Source organism: Aulostomus chinensis, chromosome 21 (genome assembly GCF_037954235.1).
Source record: "Aulostomus chinensis isolate RoL2024-O1b breed Wild chromosome 21, RoL_Achi_v1.0, whole genome shotgun sequence".
Taxonomy (NCBI): Eukaryota; Metazoa; Chordata; class Actinopteri; order Syngnathiformes; family Aulostomidae; genus Aulostomus; species Aulostomus chinensis.
The window spans coordinates 19,354,973-19,370,000 of NC_141340.1; the positions used below are offsets into that span (position 1 = coordinate 19,354,973).

General features: G+C 43.2%; 1 protein-coding gene and 1 non-coding gene across 2 annotated transcripts in view; one reads left to right on the forward strand and one right to left on the reverse strand.

Moving 5' to 3' along the window:
- Window positions 1-15,028, reverse strand: part of LOC147241955 (uncharacterized) — a 184,751-nt gene that overhangs the window by 110,483 nt on the left and 59,240 nt on the right. The window lies entirely within an intron of this gene.
- On the forward strand, window positions 3,295-3,376 carry trnal-uag (transfer RNA leucine (anticodon UAG)). Its single transcript has one exon. It is a non-coding gene; the product is annotated as a tRNA-Leu (tRNA).

Below are 15,028 nucleotides of genomic sequence, written 5' to 3' on the forward strand. Positions count from 1 at the left end.
TACTGCAGGGATCATACCATTAGGTGGACCCAACCATTTTATATCTGCTATTTTAAGGTGAAGAGTTGGTTACCTCATGTAGCTCTGAGGATTCTGAATCCATTGTTCTGTTTTGATTCCCGCATTATCAAAGTGTAAAATGTAGTCTGTCACCAACCTGTTTGCATAAATAAATACATGCACCTTCAGGATAACGTTGTTGAAAGTATTTTCATTTTATCATGAGCCTTATAGTTTGTTTGGTTGGTTGTTGTTGTTTTTTGCATTGTAATGCACAGTGAATCTTTAGTCAGACCTGTTAACACACTCCCAGGCTTCGTCTGTAGCCAGAAGATAGAAGGGCCCATTGCCTCAAGATGCTCTCTTAATGCAGCATTCCCTTGCAGATCAGTGAGCTCTAAAATGAACCAAATTTTGAGACATGCCCCAGACTCTGGCTCAAAAGGTGAGGGGAGCTCATGAAGCCATTGTCTCCTGCATTGGTGCGGGCACTCGGGTGCAAGTGGTCAATGGGCCCCAGATAGTAACTTGACATCCCGCAAAGATATAAAAACTAGAAATGTGTGTGTGTGTGTGTGTGTGTGTGTGTGTGTGTGCGCGCATGTGTGTGTGTGTATTTGTGTGTGTTCATATGTGGGGTGGGAGGGGCGTGTCTTCAGTATTAGCAGTATTTCTGTTGTGACTGTTTTTATTTGGTGAAGCGCTTTGAAATGTATTTTGATGAATGAAAAGCGCTGTATAAATCAACAAGGTTTGAAGTTTGCATCTGACAAATGGAACGCTCCCTTCTTGTGGAGGTCCATGATGACTACTGCTGGATGATCACCACAGGTCAGACAAGAGTACTGGTACTCATGTTCTGTTAGTGCCTTGAAGTGAAGGTACCCCTAGAGAACTGTGTCAGCTGAGGGCAACTGTCCCCCTGTAGTCAATTCCAAATACTCAACCACTCTGGTCACTGCAGTATGGACCTAAGGGAGAAATATAATGATGGAAAACCAAATGTGTGTAAAAATTCAGTAACACATTTGTGCATTTACCTGATAAAATTAATTAATTCATGATTGATTATACTTCAGTTATGTTAGATCAAATATTACCCGTAGCATGTTCCTTATGGTTAGGCATAAAGGGAGATCAAGCAGTATCCAGTCATGAAAATTGTGTAAGCCATCCACTCTTGATACCGTAGAGAATTCCACACTGATGGCATGATTTACAGGAGCTAGAGACATCTGGAAATCAAAAGATGAAACAAGAATCAAAGTAAAGTTTGAATGTGTGTAAAGATGTGAAAGTAGAACAAATCAACCACATTGTAAAAAGATATCAACTGATCGACATCATTGACCTGCCTTGAACATTACGTGACTTGGTAAGGATTTTGGCCTCATCTGTAATGAGGACTGGGTCACTCAGGGGTACATTGCCTGGACAGTGCTGGCACGTCCTCTCTTCTGTTCTTCTGTTCAGAATGTTTGTGTAATCACCTGCTTTATATTAGTTCTGCTCCACACCAGTTATTTTGTAATCCATTTCTCATTTTCACTGTGAAATATTGCAAGTCTAAAGATGCCTAATTGGTATTGAGGTTGTGTTAATGTGTGGTATTAAAATGTCTGAACATTAAGATGTTAAATGTTTAACATTATTATTTAACCTCTCATTATGCCTACTTTTCACTCCATTTTAAGGGTTGTTCTCTGTCTGAGAAGTGTGATGTTGTTCTCTTTTTTCAAAGTGTGAAAAACCCGGGGGAGGAGTTGACTTCCTTTTGACCTTATTCGTTTTGAGGGTAGCGCGAGAAAGACGTTCTGTCAAGAAGGAGCTGATGGACACGCTGGATGAAGCAGAGCAGAGCGGTCGTTCCACCGGTAATTGAAGTTAGAAAATGAGCTTTTTGTACTTTGATGTAGAACTAAAGACTGTGCTGAGCCAACGCCTGGCTCGCCTGCTCAGCTCACTCGCCTGGCTCGCCTGCCGTCGTCAGAGGGGAGGCGCTGGCCTGATTCTCCTTCCCCTGCCGTACGAGTGGGGGACCGCGGTCGGGAGGAGCTGCAGCGATGTGTTGCTGGTTCCTGAGTGTGGTCTGCTTTCTGCAGAGTGAGGTTCCTCCAGGTTTCTTCTACTCAAGGATGTAACTGTACAGCTGCTTGTTTCATTTTAATGAGGTCCAACATTAAGAGCACCAATGAAACTGAATGCAAGCTTAGAACAAAAACTAAACTTAAAGAGTGCACTGAGATTAACACAGGCTAAAGACTAAAAGTACCCAGGTCTTTTCTCTTGTTGGGTTTATTATGTTTCAAACAGTGTTTTATGTTCTGCAATGTGAAATACCTGAAATTCCATTGAATACACTGTTGAAATTCACCTACTGGGTTTGTGGTGTTATTAATCATATTTTGCTGAACAACTGTACAGGTAAATTTATTTATTTCAGTAAATGGTAACATTTCATTGGTTTATCATCACCATAGTTTTTCCCATAGCCTCTCAGTGATAATTGATAAGAGTAAGAGTCTTATTTGACCCCAGACACTTTATTTTACTCTGAGATGTCTCTTTCACCCTTTTTGAAACTGTAAGTAGTTCAGTAGTGACCTGTGTAGTTCATCAACTTATCATAATAGTAGGAGCCCAGGGTGAAAGGGGTACTTTAGCATTTCCACTTCTACCAACTCAGAATATCAGTGACTTGACAGGAGATCACTCACATGACTGGATTCCTTTTCTTTGCTGGTCAATAAGTGAGATCATTTTAGGAAGGTTAGCATTTACAGTTTTGTCCACTCAGAACATCTGAGGCCCATAGGGGGCGCTGGGGCACCTCCCTCCCTGTAAAGATGAGGGGAAAAAATGCATCGAAAAATATATTTTTACAATAAAGATGTTTTTACCAACTATTGTGGGACCACTTGCAATGCTAATCATTTAAACTACATTTCCCAGCTGCTGTTATTCATTTACCATTGAATTTCCACTGAGGACTCGTATTGATTCTTTCACAGGTTGGATTGGTCAGATCGCCCCAGCACTGTGACCAAATAACCAATTATGTACAGTTGCCAGGTAAAATTAGTAAATATGCAGCCATTCAGCATAGCAGAAATTTATGGTCTTGGGGCGCTGAAAAAATGGCCCTCTTGGCCAAAAATGATTTTAGGGGCGGGGAAAGGAGGGAGAGGAGCCTGTGTGCCCGACAAAAGTTTAGTGACTTGATGAGCTGATGTTGATGGCGTAGCTTGAATGTTAGAATGTTTATCAATACCAACTCACTGAAAAGTGCAGTGAGGTAGTGTGGCCGAGTGGTCTAAGGCGCTGGATTTAGGCTCCAGTCTCTGAGGAGGCGTGGGTTCAAATCCCACCACTGCCATCATATATGTGTGGCAGGTCTCTCTCAGCCTCTCTGTGCTGCAGGTGGTGACTGCTTTTGTCACTCATGGAAGGAAACATCCCGAACTTGAGGTATTCTACTCATCTTGAACTCTAAACAACAATGTGCAGTCACGCTGAGCTGCCTTCAAGCCAACAACATGGGCACAGTGTACCGACAGCCACAGGCTCCTCCCAGTTTACACAACACTGCCAGTGACCTCTGCTTCAGTGTAACGGTGACTTTCTAAGCTGAAGCTGATCCAGGACCAGCTCAAGAAGAAACATGGAGAAGACATTTAATGCTGCTCTCTATTGAGACGAACAACTCAGCTGACTCAAACAAGGCTGCTGGTGTCTTCAAACCCACGACCAAAAGAAGAACCCTCCTCTGAGTCCACAGACCTGAGCATCGCTGCTCTGACGTCACCACCTGGGTGTCAGTGGGAAGTCAGTGGTGAGGTTGTCAGTCGTTCCTTGTGTTTTATTCCAGAGGCCTGGAAGTTAAACACAAAATTAAATTATTTTAATTCTTTACTTGAAGTTTGACGCTGTTTTGCTGGAAATGTCTGACAACTTCTTGCATGCTGGTGTCCCATCACACACAACAGGTGCACTTGTCCTCTTTTCAACTCTGACCCACAAACATTCCACCAGTGAACGTCCAGAAATTGAAGCATAAACAGCTCAGCAACAATGAATTCTTTAAATCAACCTCTGAAATAAGAGATGAATCTTTACCTGCTGAGGCCTGCTTCAGAGCCAAATAGTGAAACGTTCAGCACTCACATCCCTGTTCTTGTCCCAGTCCTGCTCTTATAAATCAAGGCCTGTTCAGTAAATGGTAGAGCAGAGTGGTTCAGGGGAAGAGAGCTGGGACCAGAACCCAGAGATGGACGGATCAAAACTGTCCTCTGATAAATGAGAAGAACAAAATTAATATATTTGTTTAGAAATGTGAATCTGTTAAAAAGGGTTGGAAATCAGATTTCAAACCATTGTGAGAGTTAATAAGTGTCTACTTTTCAACTGAAGCAAAAGTTGACTTCAGAAGATTTTTGTGATTCAACTTAGCAGCTAAATTTCCATTTCTATACTGATTGTCTGCAATGGTTAATGGGGGGGTGGAGCTTATCCCAGAGTATCCAGTTAACCACCACCCCTCTTGATGTCTTTGGACTGTGGGAGGAAGCTGGAGTACCAGAGAGAACCCACACAGGAACAGGGAGAATATGCAGACTCCACACAGCTGGGGCTGGAACCCAGAACTTTCTTGCTGTGAGGCAACAGCACCAACCATCGCACCATTTTGTCCAGTGAAAATGCCACCAGATTGTTTGGATTTTCTGTAAAATCAAGTACAATGGATAACAGGTCTGCTTACGTAGCAGAAGATTCTAGGTTCAACTCCTGGTTGGCTTGCTTCCACCTTTATACTGAGAAGCTTTCATTGCCTCTCCTTCTTCCCAGGATGGTTCCACCTCAGTGGAAAGGTTAACTAAATACTCATCAACTTCTCTGGTCCAATCATATTTATGTTGGCACACAGAGAACAGATCCAGAGTCAGAGCTGAGACTTGAGTCTAACACCTTAAGGGTGGAGGAGAAGAAGCCCTGATTTCTGTCTCACACTCTTTTTACTCTCTCTTGGCTTCACCCACACAGGGCGGGAGAACATCCACATAGTGTATCAGTATTTTTCATATTTTTAACCAAATCAGCTCTAACTGGTTAAGAACAGGTGAGTTAGTGAGTGTGGTGCGTTCTAATCTGATGTGCGAGCTGCAGTAAACAGCAAAGCCAAACAGCACAGAAGCCTTTCAGCATTCATGCAGACTGTAAAGACGGCTGAAAAGCTCCCTGCTTTGGAAGGAGCAGAGATGGAGCCAGAAAAAACACAGAATTTGCCCAGACTCTGATTTGAAGTTGCAAGTGACTCAAGTTGGTGATGAAGTATGATTGGCTGCCTCTTCATGAGGTCATTCATACACACGTGTAGAATCAGGATGTGAGCTGAGGGGTGGAGGTCGATGAGTACTGGAAAGGGTTCAATAATGACCACAACTTTGGCACCAGGAGGACAGCAGGTGATGGCACCTGGGAGCTCAACAGACCTGATGATTGAACCGCCAATGACAAGGATTTCAGCCACCATTGTAAACAGAGTTTAGAGGAGAGAGAAAACCTGCTGTCAGCCTCAGCAGTCAGGGCAGTGTCAGAGGCCGCAGAGTTGAATGAAGCAGGATCAACTGGCAAGTCTCAGCTGGAGGTGATGTCATCACTGGCCTCAGTCCTAACCAGTGCTCTGCCTAGCAGCGGGAACGATAGCGAGAGACCAGTACAAGCACTCAGAGTTGGAGACAGCAGGAGGAGAGAGACAACGACAGCGTCACCCATGGGAAACTGTTGCATCCACTCAGGACAGGCTGCTCCAGAGAGATCGAGGCCCCTGCACAGGGGGCTGGCACAGGTCTTGAAAGTCTTAATAAGTATGGAATTTTGTGTGAAAGTAAGAAAGTGTTTTCTCTCGTAGGATAGTTTTAGAGGATGCTCAAAGGCACATAGTCTTGTCAAATTAGAACAACTCAAAGAAACATATAAAAACATGACATGATTTCGCTGACTGCTCGGTTCTGGAATGACATCAAATCAAAACTTGTGTAGCTACGTTTTCAGCTTCAACTCGAAAAAAAAACAACTTAGAGTTAAGGTCTTGGAGAAAAAGTATGTAAGTTTTGAAAAAGTCTGGATAAAGTCTGGAATTTTTATTTGGAAAAAGAGTGAGCACCCTGCCTGTAGCCACTGGGTCAGTTTGCTCTTCAAGCAGCCCAAAGTAGTTTGACACACGAAGGTCATCTGAAGAGACCTGAGGAAGAGAAATCTGTCTCCCCTTCTCCTTAACGGACAGACACAGGAGAGGATGGACGTCCAGCTGAAGCCAGGAGACAAGCAGGGGTTGCTGCTTGAGGACATCATCCAGGAGGCTCTCGATGGTGTGGAGTTGGGGTCTCAGACTGGAAGCTCTCACTGCTGTTGTCCAACCAGCCATCACATCACCTCCTGAGCTCTCAGCCTCCACTTGACCAGGTTCTGGATGCTGAGTCAGCAGGAGACATGAAAGTAATCAATGTTGAATGACTTTCAAAGCTGCCATCAATCTGCAGGACTTACTCCTTCACTGTGTGGTTCAAAGTCAGTGGTTTCATCAGAGCTGTGAACTGAGCCTGTGTTCATTCACGTATCAGTAACAGGCTGACACTTCATCACACCAGTGGACAAACGTCAGCATTCATCACACAGCAGCTCCTCTGATCAACAACAGAAGGAGCTAAAGTCTTCTGGAGGATGAGGACATCAGTCCCTCTACCTCTCACATGCTGAGCCAGCACTCTACCATTTGAGCTGGTTCTCCTGTTAATGAGGACAGCAGATAATGCAGGTTGACCTTCATGATTGGATGAGCGTCACCAGTTGAAGCTTCTCTGGTTGACCAACATGTGGAATCTCTTTCAGTACTCCAGTGGTGGTTTAAGTGATGACAACATGGGTTAGTCACTGGGAGTGTGTGTGTGTGTGTGTTTATGTGTAGACTTTCCCTTGTGACAACTGATTTGATTTGGAAACCAAAAAAGAAGAAAAATCTTCAGATTCAGAAAACTTTTTATTCCTGTGGGGTGCAATTAAGGGAGCACAGAGCGATGCACTTTGTTACACAACAACACAACAACATACATCAGGTAAGGAAGTGCAGAGACATCTTGACCTCCCAGGGTGAGCAGCAATTGCTTTGTAAAATATTCGACGTGTTCTCCCTGTGTCTGCGTGGGTTCTCTCCGGGTACTCCGGCTTCCTCCCACAGTCCAAAAACATGCAATTGGGGACTAGGCTGATTGAATACTCTAAATTGACCGTAGGTATGAATGTGAGTGTGAATGGTTGTTCGTCTCTCTATGTTGGCCCTGCGATGGACTGGCGACCTGTCCAGGGTGTACCCCGCCTCTCGCCCGTTGACGCTGGGATAGGCTCCAGCCCCCCCGCGACCCTTAATGTGTAGGAATAAGCGGAAGATGACGATGGATGGATGGATGGAAGGAATATTCGACGTCTGACAGGATGAGTTTCTTTTCCCAGTGATTCCACTGATAGTGAAAAGCTTCGTTCATCAGACTGGTCTGATAGGATCAACTACCTTTTACTCTTGAGTGGAAACAGCAACCTGTCAGAGAACATTAGTCAGATCAAAGCCAAGATTAAAGCAAGCCTCCAGATCAAAGTCAGAATTTATGATGATGTCATCAGGGCTTTGACAGTGTATTTATTTGTACCTAATATTCTGTCTTTGATCCCAGGAGGACATGAAAGAAACACAATTGAGGAAAGTATAGGAGAACATTCAGCTTCACTGAGGGACAGGATTTAAGAGGGCAAGATTCTTTTGTATTTCCAATTTAATGGAACCTACCTTAAAACTGGGGATGACCATTTTTAGGGAGTTCATTTACTAATACACAGAGTAAGTCATGTCATTCCCTTTATAAAAAAACAAACATGTTAAGCTCCTCCCCCCAGCTCCAGATGGTACAGACAGATAGGAGAGTGGCAAGGAGGCAAAGAAGTGTTCTGCTCTTGTCAGGGAAATTCTCCTTGTAGACCGTTGAGAGTTGCTAATTCTCTGAAGAATCACAAACGCAGTGTGATGAATCAAGTCTCTTTAATGCATGCAGCATGGAGAGAAGGCTGCTGAGTGTTCTCTGCTGATCTGTACAATGACCCAACCTTTTAAACCATTCAACAACAAAGGGGCAGATGATATCCACATCAAAGCAATGACTATAGGATATAGGAAATAACACCTGTTAAATATTTGCCTCTCAACTCCCCACTTCATCCTGTTCAATTGCCCTTTTGTGCCTTGAGGTCAGGGTGGCCACAGGAACTCATAAAATACTTCCTGAGACTACTACCTCTGACCTGTCTATTAAATTAATTCCTACATTCAAGCCAAGTTTGCACCACCAACAGTCTCCCATTCTTATGCAACATGAACATTTATAGTCATTGTTGATGGCTAAAGTTGTGTTCACACCAAACCCGATGCAGTGTTAATGTGCTTAATAATAGAGAATGAGTGAAAGGAGTGTTCAGAGTGATGTATAGTATGACAGTCAGGCCAGCAGGTGGGGGCTTTCATTTACGCTGTCTACCTGTTTATGGTATCTGTGCTCTGCCAGCAGAGGTCACGCTTCACAACCAATCTTCTAGGGTGTCTGAATGGTGCCGTTGGCTGCGTCCGAATTGCCAAGTGGCAACCTACGTCCTACTGCTACGACCTACCGCTACAGCCTACTTCTACAACCTAAACACAGCGGCACCATTCGGACACCCTATAAGATTGGTGGTGAAGCACGACCTCTGCTGGCAGAGCACAGATATCGCAAATAGGTAGACGGCACCAACGAAAACCCCACCTGCTGGCCTGACTGTCGTATTGCACTCCACTCTGAGCGCACCCTCCATTCATTCTCTATTATTAAGCACATTAATGTAGCTGTAAAGTTGTGTGCACACAACTTTGTAAAAGAAACAACTGTGAAGGTCAAACTGAGGATTTCTCGACTTGTTCAATCCTCCATGTTAAAGTCCACCATGCTTTTGATTGGCTCTGATTCTCTGTGGCAAAATCCAACAAGAGGCTCCAAAAATGTTTTGAATGTCATAAGAATGCACAGGACGAGATGTTAGTTTCCTTCATGTCTGCAGTTCCTCCACTGGAAAGTAAAGTCAATGCTGTTCCTCTGCTGAAACCTGGGATCAGACCAGGGACCTTTAGATCTTCAGTGTGACGCTCTCCCAACTGAGCTGTTTCAGCTCTGAGTGATGGACCTGCGTCTCTCATATTATAATCTCATCCACTCTTACTAGAACTTAGAGAGGATTTGAGCTTCTGAAGTCATGTCACATTGAACAGTTCTACAGGACCATTTTTATGAAGGGATGAATCACACAAGCCTTTTTTGTGTGTGTTCTTCCAGTTGCCTCAACATGATGTGAGCCAATAATTCCACATCTGTACTAGACACACCTCTTGTTGGTGGGTTTTATGGATCTTTCTGTTCTAACCGTGTCTTTTATCTTAAATATGCCACTTTCACATGAAAACATCAATAACAGTACAACATCAATAGCATTCAACCTGCAGTATGGAGGATTTTATTTGGATACTAGTATATTAGAGTGGCACGGAGGTGTAGTGGTTCGTACCTCACAGCAAGAAGGTTCCGGGTTCGAGTCCCAGCTCCGGCTCGGGCATTGGATTTCTCTGTGTGGAGTCTGCATGTTCTCCCTGTTCCTGTGTGGGTTCTCTCTGGGACTCCAGCTTCCTCCCACAGTCCAAAGACCAGGATCCTGGGGGTGGACTGTCTTTAGGAGGCTGAGGTGTCTAGGGGTCTTTGTGGACCCTCTGTATCTCAAACTGAGACAACAGAGTCCTGTGTTCTTGAGTCATTGTGTATAGTCTCTGTTGTTGGACAGCTCAGCGTGGTCCCTGATGGTCTAGTGGCTAGGATTCGGCACTTTCACTGCCGCGGCCCGGGTTCGATTCCTGGTCAGGAAATGAGTTATTTAGAGGTTCAAACTATCATGTCATGAGTTTGCTCAAAACTAATGACTTGAAGGGAGTTCAGTCAGTTTACATCCAACAATTCTCCATGCAAGCGCATCCTGCAACAGCAGTGACTAAAACTTCCCTTTAACAAGCAGGAACGTCGAGCAGTTCCAGAGTTAGTGGAAACGAATGTTTGCTTTAACCGGTTGGGGGGAAAGAGAGCAGGAAAGGTAAATATTTTAGGAAATGTTGATGTTTCTGGTGTGAACAGAGAAGGAGAGGAGGTCGGCACGTAACAACAGTCTAATGTTTAACAAATTGTTCTCCTGCACTGCACAACATTTGTTTCTTTGATCTCTGAATTCTGTGTTTGATCTCTGAATTCTGTCTTGGATCTCTGGGTTCTGAGCATTGATCTCTGGGTTCTGAGCATTGATCTCCTGCTTCAGTCTTTGATCTCTGACTGATTCTAAACTCATCAAAGATCACATCAGCATATTTGTCCAGACTCCAGATGATGATTTTACCAAGTGCACTCCAGCAGTCCTTGTTGCTGTCTGCTGTTGTGTCACAGCAAAGTAAGGAAACAGCCTGACGGTCCTCAGGAGGAAATTTGACAACCTCCAAAGATGGAGGTGAATCTAGACCTGCTCATGTTGGCCATCCTTGATGAACTTGGGCGGGTACTCTGGTGCAGGGATGAGGTCATGCAGATGATCTGGGAGCAGTCCTGATGTTAAATGCTGTGATGAAGGACAGTGTGGTGGTGAAATGGGTCAATTTGAAATTTTCAACAGTTTAACGTTGTTGGCAGGACTCCAACCTAAGCAGGGAGACCCCAACGTGTGTGTCAGTGTTTTGAGTGAGCTTCCTGGCAGGTTGACACAAGTCATCTGATGGCATTTTTTATTTTAAGAAATACCTCTGGCTTGTTTTTATTTTGTTTTGTTTTGTATTCTTTTTTAATGAGAAATTAGAAATGGTTTTTAAGGTAACACTATGTTGATACATTCTGGTTACCATGGTTACTGTTTGTATCTGAAGTTGAGAGACTTTTCTTAAAGACTACATTCTGGAGAAAATACAGTGATTGGAAATATTCAATTTTACCTAGTTTTTGGTCTTTTTCTTGCATTGTTGCTGTTTGTCCTGCCAGAAAAGAAAACTATAGGACTGTTCTTAAGGTCAAAGGTAATGTTGATACATTTTGTGGGGGAAAAAAATGGAGTGATTGAAAGGAAAAAAAATCACCTGAAAATGCATACATTTCCTGCTTTGCGTTTTTATTTGAAAAGACAAATGTTATGGTTGAGAAATACTGTTTATAAATGTACTGTAACATGTATTACATGTACATGAGTATTTAAAATTGTATGAAGGTTTTAAATTCAGTTAAATAAAAAAATAACTTATGATGACATATACTTTTATTTGAGACCACTTAAAAGAAAAAGCTTGCTCCCACATTCAAAAGTTCATTCGATGAATTTAAAATATTCAGGTTTAATAAAGGAGTATATTTAAATTGGGTAATACAACCAATTTAATGATTTTTATTTCTGGAAACTTGAAATAATTGGTTTGTAAAATCATCAGAAATTGGTTTACATCAATTTAAAAATTTCATGTTGAAAAAAAATAATTTATTTACGTTGTATAGCAAACAAATTTTAGTTGTGATCTGTTCAGCCAAATTTTTTTAATGAAGCCAATGCTTTTTTTTCAGTGTAGTGAAGAAGACGACCTTATGACACCATTTTCATTGTTGCTCTATTAGTTCTCAGTCTCACTCATAAAAATGAACCAGCTTTGACATGTTTACTTCTCTTGTGTGTTCACAACTTTGGTCTTTAAACTCCTGACAAACACAACATGTCACACATTTGGTGTATTAAAGCAACAAATAATAACATCATGATGATTCAGGTTAGGAGGGCATGGCCTGGAGGCAGTGTGGCCGTCTAGCAGAGTTGCAGGTTCAGTTCTCACTTCACCTGGTGACCAAGGTGAACTTGAAGTGTCCTTGAATTAGGTACTGAGCCCCTCATTGCTCTTGATGACTAACATCTAAGACCAACAAGCTTTTGGTTTTCTCTGATTCTGTGGCAAAATCCAACACCAGGAAACAGAAAATCTTGAGGTTGTCTCACTTTTTTTTTAAAGAAACTCTGCATAGGACAGTGATAGGATGCTTGTTTCCTTGGATGAAAAAGACTGGTACTCTCATCTTCTTAAACAATTACTTGTTCTATCAGGACAAGAGAATCTGAGCTTGGATGTCATTTAGAAGTAAAAGGTAAATTAAACTTGTAAACATCAGCTGGTGTTCACTCTGATGATGTGTGGATGGTCTGTATTCTTCCTTCTGTAGCACGATGCTGCTGGGAAGAAGCCTGATTATTGTCAGAGTTGTGTTCAGTGGCTCCTACTGGGTCCATTTCTGACAAATGGGCTCCAGAGTTCAGCTGTTTAAAAGGGTCAGAAAAAGCAGCACATCATTGCAGTCAGCAGACGCGGTGGCCGAGTGGTTAAGGTGATGAACTGTCAATATGTTATGCTCTGCATGCATGGGTTTGAATCCCATCCTTGTTGCAGGTCAGTTTGATTTCCAAGGTACTGAAATAATTATTTTGTGGGAACTGGATTTTTGTGTCTATTGTGGTAGTTGTTAGTCACTGAACAACAAACAGTAAATGTCAGTTCCATTAAATCCATTAATACATTTAAGAGAAAGATACAATGAATGAGCTGCATAGTTAAAAATCCGTCTGTTGATGATATTCCTAACAAAGGCCCGGGTGAACCTTTTGTGTGAGTTAGTCTGTAGTGATGAGAAAACATGAACTTTCTGAAAGTACCACCAAATGCTGCTCAGCTCCGTGTGATTGCACAATCAAGTCCACGAGTCTCTTTTCCTCTGCAGTGGTCAATGACCTGTTGAATTCAGGCTTCAGTCTTTTGAATGTGTTACATCCGTGTTGCTGAGCTGCTTCATGAATCAGTTTCATGCAGGTATTCCCAATCTTCATAAACAATCAAAACTCATCAGTGAACAAGCAGGAAATCAAATGCAAATCTGGCCAATTTCCCATCACTAACATGAGAATCCATGTTTCTTTGCTACCCCAGGCTCCAGAATTCTTCCTGTGTGAGACATGGAGGCCCTTCTTTCGCAATTATTTCCTCACCAGGCCGTCCCTGTCCAGTACGTAATTGAGCTGCAAATAACAGATATTGGTCAAATGATGGTGTGTGCCATCGCAAAGAATTAATATTTGTACTAATTAGCCTCAGGCTACTGCTGCAACTGAAACTAAAGTAGAAAAACACAATGAAGGTTACAAGTCAGACATGACAGTGCATATTTGAAAATACTAAATCATCAAGGACATGTGCTATGAACCCACTGCCATACAGACAAACAAAATGAAGAATGTGAGACAACAAGCGGGCAGCACGGTGGTGCAGTGGTCAGCACTGTGGCCTCACAGCAAGGAGGTTACAGGTTAGAGTCCTGCCGTCCAAAGACAGGCAACTGGGGACTGATTGGTTCTCCAAATTGACCGTAGGTGTGAATGGTTCTTTGTCTCTATGTGTTGGCCCTGCCATGGGTGAACCCCACATCTCGCCCGTAGACTCTGGGATGGGCTCCAGCCCCCCCGCGACCCTTACCAAGAATAAGCGAAAGACAATGGATGGATGGACATGACAATGCCCCCGCTTGGGTTGGTTTGAGTAGCAACCTTTCTGGTTCTCTTACATTCATGTGTGTTGCTCGTCCACGTGCAAAGTCATACATCACAATATTTGGCAAATGTTTCCAAGACAGCAGGTGTTCTGTCCTTAATGCGTTCCACGCGTATATCGACAGAAAACTAAACGCTCCACTCCAAACAAGACTCTGGGTCCTGCTTTTGCCAGGTTTATTGTTGAAGTTAAATGTGAAACTAAAAGGAAAATGAACTAATATTAGAATTATGAATATTACGTGTCTTCAGATGCATAAATGATCAAATAAACAATTGTACATCTGTGAGCCATATAAAGCAAACCCTAGCATGGCTAATAGAAATACAAACCTAAAGGGAAACACACATGAACACGTAACTAATAAACATGTAGTCTAATGCTTTACCACTGAAGATGTTAGCAGATGACAATAAAAACCAGAGAGTTACCCAGACAACACAGTTGGCTGACACTTTTCATTGGTGGTTCAGATTTGTGCTCGATGGGATGGGATGAAAATTTGACCTTCGAACAGTAAAAACCATTCAAAAAGCTGTCTTTCTGGGTGCTGACCACGTTGAAGTTCCCTTGATACCCAGCAGAGGGCATGCTGACACTTTCATCACCTTGATCGAAGGTGAACTAAGCTATACTGATACGTTGTTTAGATGGGAACCTGGGGGGACAATGGCAAGCAGAGCTGTCCTGAGTGGACAAACACATCTGAGAAGCATGGAGTGGAAGGAAGAGTGCTGGCTGGCACCACATGGCTGTCTACTTTCTCACATGCAATGTTATTGGCGTTCCTCCTGGACAAGTTTGAGGGCCACATGAAGCTGGTGAATGTTCCGAAAGATCCTGGAAGAGAAATACAGAACACAATCAAGTCAGTCTTAAGTACTCTTGTATTTTTGGGGACGAGACAAATATTTTGTCGTGTGGTATCACTGCAGGTGTACCAGAGTGTTTGGGACCGGTGTTGAACCTCATAGACATGGGAATTTCAAGTTTTTGAGGGAGAAAAAACAGACCGAGGGAGTGATAACGGCCCTCCTGACCTCAGTACCTCATTCCCATCAACCAGATGCTGCACACCAACAACCCACAACAAAACAACCACGAACAACCACAACAACCACTGCTCTACTTCTTCAGGAAGCTGCGGAGAGCTGGACTGGGGAGCTCCATCCTGAGGAATCTCTACTGCTGTGTGGTGGAGAGCGTCCTCTGCACCTGCATCACCGTGTGGCACAGAGCTACACTGCTGCTGAACAGAGGGCTCTGCAGAGGGTGGTCAAGGCTGCACAAAGAACTGTGGGG